The 18,521-nt window shown below is 46.8% G+C and overlaps 1 protein-coding gene across 11 annotated transcripts in view; it reads right to left on the minus strand.

Moving 5' to 3' along the window:
• Positions 1-18,129, minus strand: part of EPS8 (EGFR pathway substrate 8, signaling adaptor) — an 861,544-nt gene extending 843,415 nt beyond the window's left edge. For 4 of the 11 annotated variants that reach the window (XM_085652662.1, XM_085652653.1, XM_085652657.1 and 1 more), the window contains exon 1: positions 17,622-17,831. The gene's annotated coding sequence lies outside the window, so the exon portion shown is untranslated. Of the gene's footprint in view, positions 1-17,621 lie in introns of all 11 variants that reach the window. The other 7 variants (XM_085652649.1, XM_085652652.1, XM_085652645.1 and 4 more) reach the window with 3 other exon arrangements.
• Positions 18,130-18,521: the final 392 nt, after the last annotated feature.

The following is an 18,521-nucleotide window of genomic DNA, read 5'->3' on the forward strand; positions in this document are numbered from 1 at the left end:
GACGTACAGGTGGAAGTGTCGACAGCCCCACCTTATGGCCAGTGCTTCCCTCTCGATCTGGGAATATCTCTGCTCCGTTGCCGTGAGCGCTTTGCTCGCGCACGCCAGCATCGCCCATTGCCCCGGCTCTTGTTCCTGGGTGAGCACTGCTCCAAGCCCCACCGGGCTGGCATCGACGAGCAGCTCAGTCTTCCTGGCGGGGTCGAAGTAGACCAGTGTGGTCTGGTCGAGGAGCGCCGTCTTGATGGCTTGGAATGCTTGGTCTTCGCGCGGTCCCCACTGCCACTGGACATCGTTTTTGGTGAGGTGTCTGAGCAGTTCGGCAATCGTTGCCAGGTTCGGAATGAATCATCCGCAGTATGTAGCCATACCCAAGAAGCTGCGAACCTCTGAGGCGGACGCTGGTGCGGGGGCGTTCTTGATGGCCAGGGACTTCCTCGGGTCGACTTGGATGCCGTTGCTCGTGAACGTGTAGCCGAAGAACTCGATACGTTGTTGGAAGAGTTGGCATTTGTCCTTGTGGAGTGTGACTCCGTACTCTTTGAGTCGTGTTAGCGTGGCTCGGACCCGCCGGTAGTGCTCGTCTACTGTTGTGGAGTGGATCAGTATGTCATCACTCACATTCATGACTCCGGGCAGGCCCTGCAGGATGTCACGAATGGTGTTCTGGAAGATCTCTGCTGCCGACGAGATCCCGAAGTTGAGCCGTCGATACCTTCGTAACCCTAGATGTGTGCTGAACGTTGTGATGCATCTACTCTCTTTGGCTAGGGTCAACTGGTGATAGCCTGCGTTTAAGTCCAACTTCGAAAACCAGCGGGCTCCGTTGAGGTCGGCTATATCGTCCATGGTAGGCGTGATGTGCCGTTCCCTCTTGATGGCCATGTTGGGCAGCCTCATGTCGATGCACACCCTGATTTTGCCTGGTTGATGGGGCTTCTCGGCGATAACCATGGGGGACACCCAGGGTGTAGGCCCGGTGACAGTCTCTATAACTCCCTGTTCCTCCAATTTCCTGAGCTCTTCTTCCACCAGTGGGCGTAGGTGGAAAGGGATTCGTCTGTGTTTGAGCGCCGTGGGCGCAACGGCGCGGTCAATGTGGAGCTTGACTGGTGGGCACTTGATGCTCCCTAGACCGGTGAACAGCTCTGGGAACTGGTCCAGTAGGTTGGCTGTTTGGGTGTCTTGAACTTTCCGGAGGAACGCCAGTAGCCCTGGGTCCTCGGCCGCGTGGCCGCTTAGGAGCGTGTCTACTTCTTGATTGATGATGTGTATGTCGATCGTTACTTCTGCGTCACCTGTGCTCACTGGTACCTTCATTTTCCCCACTAGAGGTAGGGGCACATCGCTCCCGTAGGCGTAAATTCGGGCCTTCGACGTCTTGAGTTCAGGTTTCGGCCTGAGGCGGTTGTACTGCTGCACTCCCATGACGGTGACTGATGCGCCAGTGTCGATCACGGCGTCTACTCTTGACCCTGCTACCATGATGTCACACCGAGGTTGTGGTCTTCTTGTGCTTTCGAGGGCGTTAGTAAACGAGACTAGGTATGTCTCCCCTTCATAGTCTGAGTCAGAGTCTTCTTCACGCAAAGCCTGCGTTGGCCTGCGGCTTGCGTCCGCGTGGGAAGACCGGGACAGCTGGGACAGTTGCCTCACCATGTTCCTTGCCGGCCTCTTCCCTCGGTGGTCGGCACTCGTGGGGCGCTTCCGGCAAACAGAGGCAAAGTGGTTTGGGGTGCCACAGTGTGTGCACGTTTTCCCCTTCGCTGGGCAGGGTTTTCCTGAATGTTCTTCGTAACCACAGTACCCACACTGGGCTTGAGACGATCTCCTAGGCGCCTGTCGGTGTGGCCTCTCATGTGTCTTAACTGCGTCGGTGCGTTCTACCTTGATGGGCACGCCTGGCCCCGAGCTCCGCGTGATTGCTTGCTCCATTTCTTCTGCGCGGGCGTCGGACAGATCATGGGACCGTGCGAGCACAAGGATATCTGCCAATGGGATGTTCGGTTGGCGGAGGATGAGGCTCCGCAGTTTCTTACTTCGGATGCCGCATATCAGTTGCGCTCTGATCTCCTCTTTTGCTCTGTCCCCTGCGAGGTGCGTGTCAGCAAGCACCCTCTGTCGGGCGTGGAAAGCATCCACCGACTCCCCCTCCTTCTGCCTTGCTTGTCGCAGTTTAAAATGTTCGAAATCAGGATTCATTTGGGGGTCAAAATGCGCGTTGAGCGCTGCGACGGCCGCGTCGTAGTTGTCCGCATTCCCTGTGTTGGGGAGGTGCTTGAAGAGCGTGTACACCTCCTCACCAGCATAGTGAAGCAGGAGTGAGCGCTTCACAGTGCCATCAGTCTCTCTGGATCCTGTAAAGTAATTGTTGAGCTGGCCAATCCAGGTCTGCCAGCGTGGGGCGGCTGTGGCGGGGTCAGCTGTCTCGCTGAACGGCAGCATGACACCAGTTGGCGGGTGAAAAGGGACGGCTGGCGCAGGGCGGGCGTCGTCACCCATGGCTGCAGGAATGATAAGGGGCACTGAGACGTGGAAAGACGGCTATCCGGGTGCGACCCAGGGAGGGAACAAGGAGGCACACTCAGGGGAGGCAGAGTCCAGAACAGGAGCCTCAAATTCACAGGCCACACAGGAGGGCGTCGTTGGGAGGCATGGAAACGGGCAGACCAAGCGGGAATTTTCATCCGCCGCCGCTGGGCGCTGTGATTGGTGCACACGTGCGCTCACCGTCAATCAGGGACGCACGTGGGGGTTCCAGCAGCAGGCCGCGAAGCGGATCGGAAGCAGGTTGACGGGCCGTCAGGGCGCCGGTCGCGGGACTGCCGCGAGCGGGTCGGCGTACAGCTGTAAAGCAGGATGCACGGCGGTTCATCCCACCCTCGTCGCCATTGTTGTGAGGCGCGCTGCGGGGGCCTAATGCGCTAATTGCAGGAGCGCTAATAATGGGAGACCACACATGAAGTTAGTGTCGGCGTGACTGCCGCAGAAAGGCACGCCCCTTTATTTTTATACTTGCGCACGCCACCGTCGTGGCGTACGCACAACGCACGTAAGTTACGCGCTCTAGCGCTAACCGCTAGAGCGCTGACTGCAACAGGTAGCAATCCTTAAAACATCTGGAGTGTTCACCAAGGGCCACATTTGAGGCTACTGATGTGCACGGAAACTTGAGGGTCCGTAAAAAACACATAGTGAGACATAATGTGCATATTTTGACAGTGTGTTATCTCAAGGCTCAGCACTCAGTTGGAACGGAGACGTTCCTTGTTCCCTTCTTATTTGCAATTCATCTCCCAAACTCGTATTTGCCGCTAGATATCAAAACCATCTTCCATGCTAAATTTAAAAAAATGTACCAAAAAAAAATAAAAATGTTAATCCGTATTTGTAAAGCGCGAACTACTCACCCTTACGGGTCTCAAGCCACTGGGGCCAACGTGGAAATTAAGTGAGCTATTGCCCAGAGTCACACGGTGCTGAGCTGAGCTGCTGCCGGAGCCAGGGATCAAACCGTGAACCCTGTGCCCCGAAGTCAGATGCCCAGGTCGCTGCACCGCACCTCTCCATCTAAATCATTCCGTTTCTTCAACAATGGCCATGCATCCTACCACTCTGTACAGTCACCCCGGGCATAAACCCTGGATCACTCCCATCATGCACCGAGGAGGAACGTGCACACTCACAGTTGCAAACAGCGGAAGGCACTTTGTTTTGATTTGTTTACCATGAGTGAATCCACCTGCACTTCAAACTTCAACCTACTTTACCAATCTTCATTTCAGAATGGTGGATCTCGGTTGGGGCTAGTTAACAAGACTATTTCCACATGTGCTCTATAAAAGGGTTTTCCTTTGCTGCTTTGGTGTTACTCGTTCCAGCATCAGTCGAGTTCTCACTTCCAATTAGGACACACAGCTGCTACTGGGCTTGTCCGAAATAAGAATAACCATTCAAGGTAGTTAAGGCAGCAACAATTGTACACAATAGAGTCTTGTTGCATGCAGATCAGTCATGAAAAAACGTGGCACATAATACATTATTGAACGTATCAAAGTTCAGAAGTTGTAGTGAATTTTAAGACCTGTGTGGAAGGAATCTGTCTCAGTCAAACAAAAAGGTAAGTTCAATATTAATTTGTAACTAGCGTTTGGCAAATGCAATCAGCTCTAAAATGACAGCCTAAACATAGCTGAACCCTCAAATTCAATTCAGAAATGACATTTGACTTTTTCAACATTGGGTATTTCAAGTGTCTTCCATCTTTAGTGGCTTTATCATTTTCATCTTTGTGTCTCAAGGCTTTCACGCCGATTCACACTACACAAAACCATTGCTCAACGCCCACCTGGCTACTAAACTTACTTAGCGAGACAAACAGATACAGGACCAAGCTCGCCATTTCTTTTGTCAGCATGTGGTCTTGCACACATGTAGTTCTCCTCAGGAGAGGGTCTCTGCTAAACGCTGGGTAGTGTGGGTATGTTTGGGTTTGAAGCTAAGACCACCTACAAAAAATGCTGCACGTCCTGTAAAAAAACATAAAAGTCTGCTTAGCCCAATAGCACTCAAGAAAAAGCTTGGCTCCAAAAGAAGAATGAATTCTTGCTGGTCCATACAAGAGGACCTTCTGCTGCCTGACCAAGGAACTTTTAGAGGCTTTTTTCCACCCTTTGTCCTTAAACTCTACTTCCAATTCTCCATTCCAGAACCGGGAGAGCCAGTTTTCTGGTGCGGTTCGCATGGATATTGGGATCTTCCTCTGTTGCCGATACTCTCTGCTAGCAGAGCCCGTTAAGGCAAGTCCGGATACTGATAAGTGTTAGGTGTAAGGTATGGACCAAAGAAATCCTAAAGGAGGAGTCCGGAGTTCGAAAAAACTAATGTTCAAGGAAGTGCACTGAAATTTAGTTTGCAAAACAGAAATAAATCTTTCAAATTGCGAAAACTGCATGAAAATCCGCAGCATACCAGGGACTGATCTGAAATTGTACGGTTGAACACGCATTGAGATATTGCCCCAGAATTCTCCTTGAATCAGTTGGAGGGGTCCCTCTGCAGCAACGATCTCAACACATTGAAGGTACTAATTTGATGACTTCGACTTACTTTAGGTGCAACCAGGTCAAGTCAGAGCATTGAACATCTGGGTTACCAGAAGAGCGAGTCACCAATATCTGGAGTCAACATATCACAGTCTGCCAAAGAACAGCTACTCCTTTCTAAAGACAATCTTTACAAAAGACTTGTCAAGCAACTATAGGATTCCACTCCAGTATAGTGCAAATTCAAGATTGTTTGAATTAAAAAAAATGTACCTTTATAGATTATGGAAATAGTTTATTCCATCCATTGAGCTGTATATCCTACTGATGCTGCAAGCAACAGGATACATATTCTTTTCGATTTGTTTCACACAGGCTTTATAGTAGAACCATAAGGGGATATTTTCTTTGCACAAGGTGCGTCAGAAATACAGGCGAAAGCACATTTTGTATTACTCTCAAATGTAGGAAAAACCCCTGCTGTAAAGCTGGTTCTGCTGCTAGAATTCAACCAGTGTATTACTTTAGGCCATGCTGCCTTATCCAATGAAATGTATCTGAACATGTATTTTGGGGAGGGGCTATACTGACGTTAAGCTTCCTCAAAGTCTTTCAATAGGTGAACATTATCTCACATAGAACTGTGTAAGTCAATGTGCACACAAAGTAAAAGAATAAAAAACATTAATAGAAGTGCTATTTATAGTTTTAAACCAGCATCACGTAGAGAAACAGTTCAATAAAACGTGTATTGTAAAGTCTGCCAATGTTTTCGTCACATCATAAACGTAGAAGGTGTGGCTAACTTTTAGGTAAAACTCAAAATCTCTTTATCAACTGGAGCTCTGGCCAAAAGAAATAAAGATCAAATAGCTACTTTATGGTTGCTTCTTGAAAGGACTCTACAATATAGATCAAATCTGGGTTTTAACCCACATTTTTTACAAGCACCCAATTAAGAAAGGATAAAACTATATTCAGTTTTATAGACTTTTCAGAACATAAAGTGTATTTGTAAAGCGCATGTTCACCCAGAAGGGTATCGTGCAGCTGAATAACAGATGTTTATTGTTATCCAACTCAATGATACTCAGTTTAAGGACATCAGATGGATGAAAGGTTGAGTGGATCCATCGGGATTTCAACCTGTGACCACGAGGTCAAATACAGGCCCCTACAGTGGACGCGTTAGTGAACTAAGTCGCCAGACTACACTCATCTACGCTTGAGTTAGTGAAGAGAGAGAAGCTGTGACAAAAAACAGAAGGACATACATTTGGAAGACAATCCCCTAAATCTCATCATGTCCCTGTACTGTGGGACCTTGAGTTGGGTGTGAGTGAGCTTAAAGGGAAGAACATTCAATTGGAACAAGAGGTGACAAACAAGGTTCCTCCTGACCGCTAAACTTTTCTCTCGATTTGTAAGTTTACGAAATGCTGGCAGCCTCAACTTGTACCTAGAATTCAAGATATACATGTCTGTGCCTCTCCTCATTGACACCCGCGGTTCGGTATTGCTGGTACGTACTCAAAAAACACTGCAGGCGGTGGCTACGACCTATTATACAGCAAATGATCTAAGAATACATTTTGTTGTAACCATTTTCTCAATGTTCATGAGCATACTTAGGGACGATTCCCAGCTTACACGGCATACTTTATGACAAAGTAGTCTATTCAGTGTACCAGCTTCAGAGCAGATATGGAACACTGGGCACGGCACTGGAAAAAACAAGACACAGTAATCATGAAATAAGACAAAATGAGGATAGACTGTCTTGGAAAGTTATTGATGATCATACATTACAGAGCTCCAACCATAAAGTTATATCTGGGCACTAAAGGTGTCAGGGGAGACCACCATGACTTGTTTAGATTTACTAATGAACAAGATGGGTCCCCAACTTCTCATCGTTAATCGACACTGCTTGGCTGTTCGACAACTAATTCTAGTGGCTCAGGAGGCCACCACAGTTGCTCATGATTGTTTATCGTCATTCCTCTTTTGTGTAGCAAACAAAAGTCAGCTCACCCCACAGAGGAGCAATCAGCCATCCTTACAACCCCATTTTATTTTGTCTGCAGCGCTAAACTCTCATGATGGCCCATTTCATCAATTACTATTGCCATTTACTCAGTGAAGGGGCTTTTGTGGATTTCCATGACACTGCAATTGTTTCCTTGTCACCACCAGTGCCGAATCTAGAAATGCGCTTCACGGTGGTGAATTTGAAAAGGAAAAAAATAAATAAATAAAAAATAAATAAAAGGCAGCTTGCACCAGCCCATTTCTCCTGTTAGCGCCGCCTAAAATAAAACCAGCTACTAACCATGAAAGTGGGAAGAGGATGTAGCGGAATGGCCAGAGGTGCCAACTTCAGCAGTGGGGAACCAGGTTTAAGTTTAGTTATCGGCTCAACATCCTGTGATTCTGGGCAAATCACTTAATCTCCACGTAAATGAATGTGTCCTTAAAAGGTGCTCATGAAAGTGCTGGTGTTGATAGTTAAGTGCCGGTGCTGAACACTGGAAACCACCGGCTCAACTTAAGTACCGACGCTACAGCATTCTTCTACTTTGGGTGGGGAAGAAAGACACCCAGCAAGCTGGACAGCGCAGCGGTTGGTCTCCTCTAGGATTCCACAACCACATTCCAGAACGGTCCTACACTGTGGCACTACAATGATTCAGGAGAAATCCAGACTTTGCAGGATTACATCTACAACTGGCAGATGAGGCCTATAGATATATCTTACTAATCCTTCTTAGGAGGGGCGGGTACGTTCTGTAAAGAAGTTAAACTACCTGCTTTGAAAGCAGGAGTTTCTACACCCCCGCAAAGTGTACTAAAGCATCTATCCCCATCATCTAATTGCCTTATCAGTGACCTATTTGTCTTTAGAGCTATTCAAGTTAGTCTAGGCCATATTAAAAAGGGCTTAATAGAATCAAGACACTAATTTCCTGCCCTCGCCCACAATGAACAACAATTTTGAGACAGCACATGTCTGAGGTTCAGTGGCCTTATTTGTCCATGCTCAATTAAAGGCTTTCAAAAGAGCCCTGTGTAAACAGGACCTGCTCAGCTGGGAGATCATTTTCCTCAACTAATATTGACAGGAGTCTTAGCTCACCGGAGGAGTAAAAGTTGCCCACTGCTGTTATTCCTGCTGTCGCCGAACTCTCCCACAGTCTGGCCATAAAGTACCTTCAAACTCTCAACAGACCCACCAGAAGCAATCACTGAGTATACAGCGCTATCAGAAACCTTCTTGTTGAACCTCGTTCGGGGTTGGAAGTAAAAACAACGTCCTCTTTGATGGTGGTGGGTTCTCATGGGGGCACCCTATATTGAGCAGTGGCAGCACCAGTCCTTCAGGGACTGCAGTGATGCCGGACAGCAAGATGTCATTCAAGCTGATAACTTCTTCACTCAGTTTACTTCCGGAACTGAACTGCATTACTGGGAGATCCCTCAACTCGGGTTGGCTTTGCTCCCACTGGTAGGTGGCTACTTCTGTGTGTCCCACATGCCAGGCTGGGCTTCTACTCTTAACAGTCTTGCCTCCTGCAGGACCTAGCACCATTTTTCCGTCTCTAAGCAGGAAGGCATACTTCTAGGCGATAGGCAAGTCCTTAACTCAGGAAATGTTCCCTCACCTCTGAGTGACTGGCTGTCATGTAAACAAAAGTCTCGGCCACACAGCAGCTTACAGTATGCTGAGGAGCTCGTACTTCATTGGTCAAGAAAAACTTGGAGCTGGAACAAAAAATTGTAGCGGTTTGGGTCCAACTTTTATACTAATTTTTCAAGAATAAGATGAGGATCAACGGTCTAAAGTCCTGGAACCAGTTGGGGGGAGGTTCCTCTTCTAGGGTAATTTCCTGTCTGTAGTGCAAATACAGCCTTTGTGCAAGGTGGTGACTCTCACAGGAGGTAGCGATGATGCTGGCTCCAAAACAAGGGTTAAATGAAGTGTATGGACTGCACCTGGCTGTAACAAACCTTCGTGAAGTAGCAATCAAGGGCAGACAAAAGACAAGAAACGTCCCCACCTTTAACAACAGAATCCGCAGATTTGTCACGTTCCCCTACCATCCACCAAAAGGCACGGTTCAGGAAAAACAGCAGCAAATCTGTTCTAAAAGAGTCCTCATATAATGTTTTAAAGTAGCCCTGTTTTCATCCTCTATAACTTTATTGGCTGGGTCTCCACACTCCAGCCCCAGGAATGTAAGCAATACACATCCACTGTCTGGGGAAAGTCCATCTATCTTTTAATTTTGTGCCATGCTAAACCAAGGACCTTCCAAAATGGGCCTCACTGGCCCCAGCAAACATACCCACATTACATACAGTTTCACGGTCGTGTATTTGCCACACAGTCAACACAGGGGTCTGGGTGCTACACTGAAGCAGAATATTTGCCCTTCGGGTGGTAGTAGTTCTTTTTCCGAGCGAAAAACAGGTCTATTTTATTTATTAGATTTATAAGGCGCGACAGCTACCCAAAAAGGGTTTCCCGGCGCCTCAGGACTTTTAGTTCAGGACTTTTAGTTCACAAAAATCTGCACGCTACCACCACAACTTCAAACCAACATCTCGGGACATGGATCGCAGTGCAATGTCAACAGAATAAGGGATACTTGGCACTCCCTTTCATGTCAAAGAACCCATTCTGGACCTTGGCATTACTATGAACAGGGCTAGGCTGAAGTGTACATGCTAACTAGCAAGTTAGCTGGAGCATGAGGAAAAAGTCACAACACCAGTTGTATATGCAAGTGTGCCATTCAGGGCAAGAGTGCATGCCTGTATACCATGCAGGGGGCATTCAGTCCCAATACTTCTCTTCCAGCACCCCATGGCAACCTGCATGGATCAGGAAAGTTCTGTTTACAGTTGTCGGTCCCATGAACAGTGTGTTCAGTAAGCTGTCTGGCACCCAGTCTCAGGATATTCCACTTTCACAAAGGAGTTCCCCACTTATCCATCATGCAGGCCATTGCAGCCGAGTAATGAAGTTCAAGTCAGGCAGCACCAAAAGTACCTCTGCCACTGGCAGTTTAAGCTTGCTTAGTGCAGCTCTCTTAATCTTAAAATTAAGACTCACAACAGAACATCCAACTCGCCGAAGAGCACTCAATAACCTGTATCAGTAGATTAGCAAAACTGCCCAACAAGCACATGAGCATTATCGTTTTAGCCTGTACTCTCTAGCCCATGTCTACAAAGGGTAGTGTTATCCAGAATCCCACATAGGCCCTTAAAGCCACCAGCATTGCACCCAGATTTCCAGTTATCGCATCGGCCTCCAAACGGCACATGCGCAATCCTAGATAGTATCTCTAACAATAAATATTTATAGGTAGAAAGAGCAGGTCTTTGCTTTTTATCAATGACACAAGTTTATGAACAAGATACAGATGGAGAACTACTTGGAGAAGGTGATGGTATGTCTCTATTTGGGAGTTGAAGTGGACAACAATTTAAGGACCTGGATACAAGTTATCAGGTAAAATGGGAGTACAGTACCAAACCAGCTGTTAATATTATGGGGTGGCACTTCCGCCCCCTTTAACATCTACTACAAATATAAGGACCTGAATGGGAATTCACAAGTGGAACCCAATATTATCGTTGGGACATGGTGGTTTACTACCACTTTTTCTTTTTTAGGAATTCCAGGAAATTTTTCACTCCCTAATGAAAATTTCTCTAAGCAGGTGGAGTTTGTGACTAGAAAGTCAGGCAATAATACTTGGTGCACTAAGACCACCCGTAATATCACAACCGGTAACATTTGTAATTTGGACAACTTACGCAGCAATACCACTCCGCACAAGTGTAGAAGGGGTATTTGGCCCGGTTGCTAAGGATCCATACTAGGTCGTGCCCCAGGACATCAGGAGTAAAAGGCATCAACCCCCACGGTTGGGCCCAGTAGCCCCTTGTGCACTGTGGCCCTATGATAGCGACTCTGACACACTATCATTTCCCATACTGCCCTAATATCCGGATGAGAGCTGCTCACTGTTTTGATCAGGGCTGTTTTGCTCGTGAGCAGTTTTTTGGCTTAGGATTCAAAGAACTCACTCTAAGTTAAAGAGCTCCGTGAAGGACCTTGAGCACTGACAAACGTTCACAAGATCTGTCTTTATTCTTTGGCGTAAAACTGTTAGCCACATCTCGTGTTAACGTAAACACATAATCAAGTTCCCTTTTTACAAATATAAAATACTAGAAAAATAGAGGGCCTATACCATCCTGATAAAAGACAGGTGTTTATAATGCAGTGAGACAATATTAATGTATTTGAAAGCCCTCCGAATTTTAACTCATATTAATGAAAAAGAAAATATGAATATTGAATAAGGACGGAGTATAAAAAAAAAAAAAAAAAAAAAAAAAAACACTGATTGAAATAGAACATAGAAACATAAAATATTCTTGAAAAAGGGATTAGTGGTAACTTGAACTTTTATTGAGACCCATACTACACAAACCGGAGCACTCTGGGTAGAGCAGGGTTCATTAGTCGTCCAAGCAGCACATTTAGAAGATTCTTTTAGCAGATTCTCAGCCAACTCGGCTCAAAACCACAGTGGCGTTTCCTTGAGTGCACATCTGCTGAGAACTGGTACAGAGGGCAATCCTGCATCTCACTTGATACATTTAAAGCCCTGACGCCTGGCCTTGAGAAACATTATTCTTAGTAAAGGAGAAACCCAAAGAAAACCAAGCTATCCCAAGCTTGCAGACAATAAAACGTAGCGGATTGTATTCATAATGACCTCCTATGATTTAAACACTTTGATAGTTGTATTATGATCCACACCAAGGGCTAGGGCCATAGGACCAGCAAGCTCTGTGCGATGGGCAGATTGTTACTGTCCCAAATGACAGTAGTAAAAGACATTATTTAACTAGTATAAGCCCTGACTTGGTACTGGAGCCAGCCCCAACTTCTAGATCCAATAGTCATGCAGTGTTAGGTGTGCAAAAGAAGTAACGAGCTTTTAAAACAGGGGTATCTGCAAGATACATCTCTTACAGAGTTGCTGTGTTTTAACCTGGTTCCCTCATTGTTTAAGCCGCCACGGCTCCACCAAGGCCTAATAAACTCTTCTTCATGCTAGTCAGTTGGGGTGAGGTCGTAGCTGCTATTCCTGGCTTGCTATCCCTACTTTCTCCATTTGACACCTCGCTCAAGAGAATACAAGGCCAGCATCAACAGCAAACAAGCATTGGCATAGCCAATAGGTCTCGCCTTTGGGACCTATTAAGTGTTTAGCCATGCACCAGTTGCATAACTAAATACTTATAAGGTCCCAGAAGCGAGACCCATTGGCTATGCAATGCGACCGTGCGGCCGCGAAAGTAAGAGTGATGGCGATGGCGATCACGATTAAACATCAAAACGGCCGCGAAAATTAAAGCAATTGCGGTAAAGCGCGGCACGCCCGCGCACATGCACAGTAGCTCTAGGCTGGCCTGGTAGCACTTTTTTGGAGCCCTCTCAATAAGTCTCGCCAGACCAGCGCATGCGCTGGGTTAGGCGAGACCTAAAAAGCAGATTCCTGTGAGAACCACCATTGCTTTCTGCAGTTGTCACCCTGCCTTACCCTAGGGTCCACTGAAGCAAAGAGGGGGCTGTACGCTGCATTACCAGCCAACACTCCGATAACTTGCTGCTAACGCTGCAAGATGTCAAGTGTAGGATCTTAGCCGGAACTGGCACACTGTGCTACTTCCGGTCCTGCACGTCTTTTACTATCACAGAAGAAATATATGGCAGATGACTGACCAGGCCACCATCAAAGGCGCATCCCTCTCCTCTCTGGTATTATCTGGTGTAAACACAGCTCTGCACCACTGAACTCAACCTGCCAAAGTTGTGCCCCTGCTGGGCGCCCCCGGATCTTATCCAGGAACACTTCCAAGTGACGTTTATTGATTAAGGCCCCTGCTTTAACAGCGGACAATTCTTCCCCCATGCCTTCACGACTCTGAAGGGATGACTAACTTCAGAGTACTTTTCACAAACATGAAGGACGAGGCCTTAAGCAAACTCTCTTAAAAATAAAGGGAAAAAAAGTATTTGGTGACTGAAAGCAGGCAACTCTCTCAAGCACACTGCGTCAAACAGATGAGTAATTATGGCGGGATGGTGGAAAAGACAGCCTGTCTCCAAGGGAAGGTCATCTGACAAGAGAATATCAGTGGAATCCATGCCCATATTCAGTGTGAAATCACAGTTCACATCAGGATGCGCCCTAGATATTACTTCAAAAAAATCTAACAGCCAAGTATGTGTGCAAAATTATGTCCTTATACTCCAATTCATAGACCATTGGTGTTTTCACATAAAGTGGGTATATAAAGGAATTCACTAAGTCAGCGAGTTATATGGCCAAGAGTGCAAGAGGTCCCTTACACGACAAGCAGCGTGGAATTTTCGGAAATTATTGCAATGTTTTGAGATTAAGGTTACCAGGAGACTCCATGCATAAAGGACATTATTTTCCAGTTCTGGGCTTTCTATTAATACCTGTTGCATTACAGGTGTTGTACAACTGGTTCATGCTAGCAAAAGCAATTGTTAATCACACACTTGAATGAAAAAAAAAGGATTTAAACAGATAACCCAACACTTAAACCTGGTGTCCCTACTGGCATGGGTTTATCTAGTAACCATATTTGTGATACAACATTAAACCTGCAGTTTGCTGTGATAAGAGAAGTAAACACAATCAGGCTTGCACAGATGAACAACTGTTATGTCACATTAATTGGTTTAGAGAAAAACCTATCAAATTCCTTTCTTCAAAATGTTGGTAGACTCAGCATCTGGCTTTCCAGGCCCCTAAAAACAAGGCCTGGGCATAGTTTGTGGAGTTTTGCTACGTGGAACTCCACGGAGTGACAAAAAAACTCTGCGAAGTACCACAAGTGGAGGAGTGCAGTGCAAACTGCCGTTCGCGCTGGTCTTCCTGCCGCTCAGGTAGAAATTCTACCCAAGCGGCAGCTCGCGCTCTTGAACTTACCGTTCACGAGCGGGGAAAAAACTCTGCTGCACTACGTAGAGCAGAGATTTCTGCACTCTGCGAGCTCCGTGGAGAGCAGAAAACTCCGTGAACGGAGCGGAGTTCACCGCCCAGGCCTAATAAAAAGAGTACTACTCAAGTAGAGTAGCAGTACCTTCAAGTTATAAGCACCTAGCTGTGATTCTTGATTTATAGGTACACCCCCACAAACTCCTCAGTCAAGCACAATTACCATAACTCTCTGTAAGTAATTTAATATAGAGCAAAAGTTGTTCATCTAATTGGTTTCACTTCCTGGATCATAGAAACCTAGGTTTCATGTTCAGAAACAGAAAGCAATGAATAAGCGATCACCTCCTTCACAGATGTGCCCCGTGATCCTGTTGTGGTCAGCATGAATCCTAGCCACCTAGAAATATTACAGGCATGCGCACCATCTACAGTGCCAGACATCCCTTCTACTGAGGACACATTTTTTTTTTGTTTATGATACTAAAGCAGTGAAGTGTGGGTAGTAGGGCTGCTACAAAACAGATGTAGTTTGTGGGAATATGGCAGGACCTGTGGCATAAGATTATTGAGTCAGGGTCTTTGAGGCCGTGCTTCTGAATGAAGCTGTGCTTGCACAAACAAGGTTGTTCATTGGCACATGATGGCTACGGCCAGGGCTTAAAGTGTGGCGGGTCTTTCCAGGTCGAATACAGACTTTGAAACAGGTTCCTATATTCATGACCTTAACTTTACAAGCAAATAAACAAATTGATTTCTATACAATGACTTTGAAAATCCTTATTAAATGTGAGGGGCGTAAACCCGGTTTATTTTCCACGTTTTGACCCATCTTGCTTCTCCCAAGAGTATTTGCGTTATCCAGAAGTACGTTTTTTCATGCAAGACATGACTGACTCTTGTACAGTGCGTATTTAAATCTAGTTGCCTCCAGGCATGTTCTTAGCGTGGGTGTGCGGTTATGATGGGGAACTGAGATTGAGAGTGCCTGTAGGTGGTTCGTAGAGGCATTAAGGCTCCATGCACATACAATCCTTGGCCTCAATGAAGGCCCCACAAAGCAATGGTCATATGACTAATTGCAAATCAGGATTCTATGGGAAAGCGTGTCAAGGAGATAAACAGAAATCGAAATGTTGGCAGGAAAAGAGAATGCAGGCTTTAAAAAGTGAGTGGGTGGGCTGCGTGTGGGGGTGCATGGTGAAGGAGAGCCGATGCAAGGAAGTACACACAGAAAGACTGCATAGACAGTAGTGAACAGGAAGGAGATGACGTGAGAGATACAGATGGAGAATTTAGAAAGATATGGAGATTAAAAGGACATAAGTGTCCACTGGCGTGAGACTGCAGAGTAAAGTAGCGGGATGGGAAGAACAGGAGTGACTGAGACCGTCTGAAGACCGTCACCCCAGCCACAGATTCGCAATCTTTAATTGGCAATGCTATATATCCAGAATGTAAACATTTTCAGTTCCAATTATTAACAACAACATTATTATTGGTACTCATTTAGCGATACTGCTAACTAACACTGGCAAACCCAATATTTCAGGCTTCCGTTAGGCATGCATCTGCCGTATGTCTGTACACAATGACAGAAAACTCACTGAGAACACCGAAATACGGACACTGGTTAGGTAGCACGTAGCGTCAAGCACTTAAGACATTCCCTTACTTACTCAAGCCTCGCCTCTAGTAAATGACTTCTACTTACACTTTGGCCTTGACCCTTGTAGAGATCCCCACATCTCTTTGATCCCACTTAAGGCACCGGCTGCTGCACTGACCTATGACTGACCGCGGCGTCACCTCAGGTTTACAGTGTACGTTTCACATTTAACATAGGCTTAGTAACTAAAATAGTATTTTTTCTTCTTTACCACATTTTTGTCGACTTATCCCTATATATTCTTTATTTCTTTAATATCACTTGAGTGGTGTCACGTCTTGCTATGTCTGGGTTAAAGTGTGCGTCATTTCCTTTACATCCGGCATTGTGCTAAGCCCGTCACTGCTGTTGTTTCGCCATTGACCGACCATCAACCTCATCGCTGCTTAACTGTTCTCTGGTAAGACTTGAAAATTGTGAATATCGTCCACCACCCTTTTCCGTACCTCATCTAAAATTCTCTGAGCACGTGTATTCCGACTGCCGTCATTTTTCCAACGTTTATAATAACGTTCAACACGTCTCTGAAGGCCTGGCAGTTCCCCTCTAAAGTAAGTGACTTCAAAGCACTTTCTTTGCAAATTTTCAAGCTGTTCATATTTTTCCCTTGGAAAATGAAGACACTGCATATTTCCAGCATCCCGCGAGCCTCTCCCGGTTCCGTTAGGGTGTTGTTTTACATTTTCCACCTGTAGGATGTGTGTACACATGCTCCCATATATCCCTGGAAACGAAACCAAAACACATTTGTTTCTGCAAACCTACACCCTTCATCCCAACTACTCCTTTTCCTGTCTGGAGTTTACATATTTTGGGGTTTTGAAAGCGACAGTGTTAAATAACTGCAGGCATATTAATGATTAAAATTCAGCGATCGTCGATTCTATTCTGCTTATGGGGTACTATTCATGAAATCTAGTGATGTGGTAAATCCAAGACTGCGAACACCCTCTGGCAACTGGAAGCTGCGCACATCAAACCGGGCGCCCAGCCGCTTTCAATTTTCATACACATAATATACTGGGCGTGGGGCTTCCTCTCTGGCGGGAGGTAACGAGGCGCGCTGCTCGGTCGGCTGGCAAAGGCGGACGTAAACCAGGAGAGATCACAGCGAAGCCATCAGTTGTTTTGTAAACACACCCTGGCCGTGTTTATTCTGGAGGTCAGCTGATGAACCTCGCTATGTTGTCTTTGTAGTTAGCTGCCTGTCTGTTCTGAGAGCCAATTTGATAAGGGGGTTTGGGTCTTTACACGCATTCTGCGGTGGGGTGGGAACAGTATGTTTTGTTACAGAAAGGTGATGGCAGAAAAGAGTTTATAAACAACCCAAGTAAAAAACAAAAAGGCATATGATCCATCTTGGCGAGGTCTCCCTGTGGTGGTTTCGACTACAGAGTTTTGCTAAACTTTAACACTGAAGTACAGGGCAGACCTACACCCCAACCACCGTTGCCGGGTCAAAGGTCATCTGTGTTGGTCTCCAGGGGCGCCCGCTTCCACTGTTCCCCATCTTTGAGGAGACACCGCTCTGAAATTCCCTGATCCGCACAACAACCCGCAACCCTTGAGGAGAGCAACTCCCGCCTGCAGCACCTGAGACGAGAATAACAACAGGTGGGAGAGCCGGGCTCCGACCATCAAAGCTGCTCCGCTCGCACCGTGCGGCGCCCACGTCCCTCCCCGGCGGGAACATACTGCAGCGATGCCCGGGGTATCTGCACCGGGGAGCCTCCCTCGCCTCGGGCGCGCACGAGCTCCGTCCGCTGCTAGCGGGAGAGCAGCGGATGGCTGGGGCGGGGTGAGCCGTACAAGGAAGGAAAGTTGCTCCTGCAGAGACAGGTGCCTTACCTGTGGGTGCACGTGGGGTCCCGACACTGCTAACGATCCCGGGCGGTGTCAGCTTCCAGGCCGTCCGCCGGCCGTGGCTCTTCTCCAAGTGAAGGGGGTAGCGGTCGATGAACAAAAGCGGTCACGCAGCGTACATTACGAGCGGGACCTGGAAGAGGCGGCAGCTGGCGCCGTGCTGCTGCTCCTAGGCTTCACTTTCTGCCTGCAGCCCGGTGAATTAAAGGAGCGAGGTTGGGTTCCGCCAGACCTTACTGCTGAGGCACGCAGAGGGAGCCTCCTGCTGGACGTCTGAACTCATTGCAGCCTCACCTGCTCTGCAGCAGACCTACCTCGCTCTCCCATGTGACTTTCACAGTCTAACCGATGGAGAAGTGGCGCGTGCACATAGGTGGTCAAGCGAGCACATTCATAGGGAGATCCGAGCCGGGGTCTGCGGGGCTATAACATTCAAAGTACGAGCCGAGCAGTGTTTGCATGTAGCTTGCCCACCACACAGCATGTAACACATGATAGAGGCTCTTTCAAATGAGAAATATGTCTTTTAAAATGTTTATATTTCTCCCACCCCGCCCTGATGTTTCTGCCATGAGTAAACTAACGAAATGTTAGTTTGCCAAGGGCACTCCATATATGGCCAATATTATTTTTATATGTGGAGCAATATTATAGTCTACAAAATCACGCACAAATAAGTTCTTTATATGCACTCACCCTGAACTGAATTCCTACAAGGTGCTGTCCGTTTTGACAAACAAAACGAGACTCATTTAAGAAATTGTTGAATTGCCCCATATCGCACACATTGATGAAGTGGGGAAGCTGGGATTTGAGCCCAGGTTCCCTGCTTGTACACTGTACACTTAGCCACTGGATGGGTATCTTATGCTCTCTCACTTTTAC

Source organism: Triturus cristatus, chromosome 4_1, assembly GCF_964204655.1.
Source record: "Triturus cristatus chromosome 4_1, aTriCri1.1, whole genome shotgun sequence".
In the NCBI taxonomy this organism is placed as follows: Eukaryota; Metazoa; Chordata; class Amphibia; order Caudata; family Salamandridae; genus Triturus; species Triturus cristatus.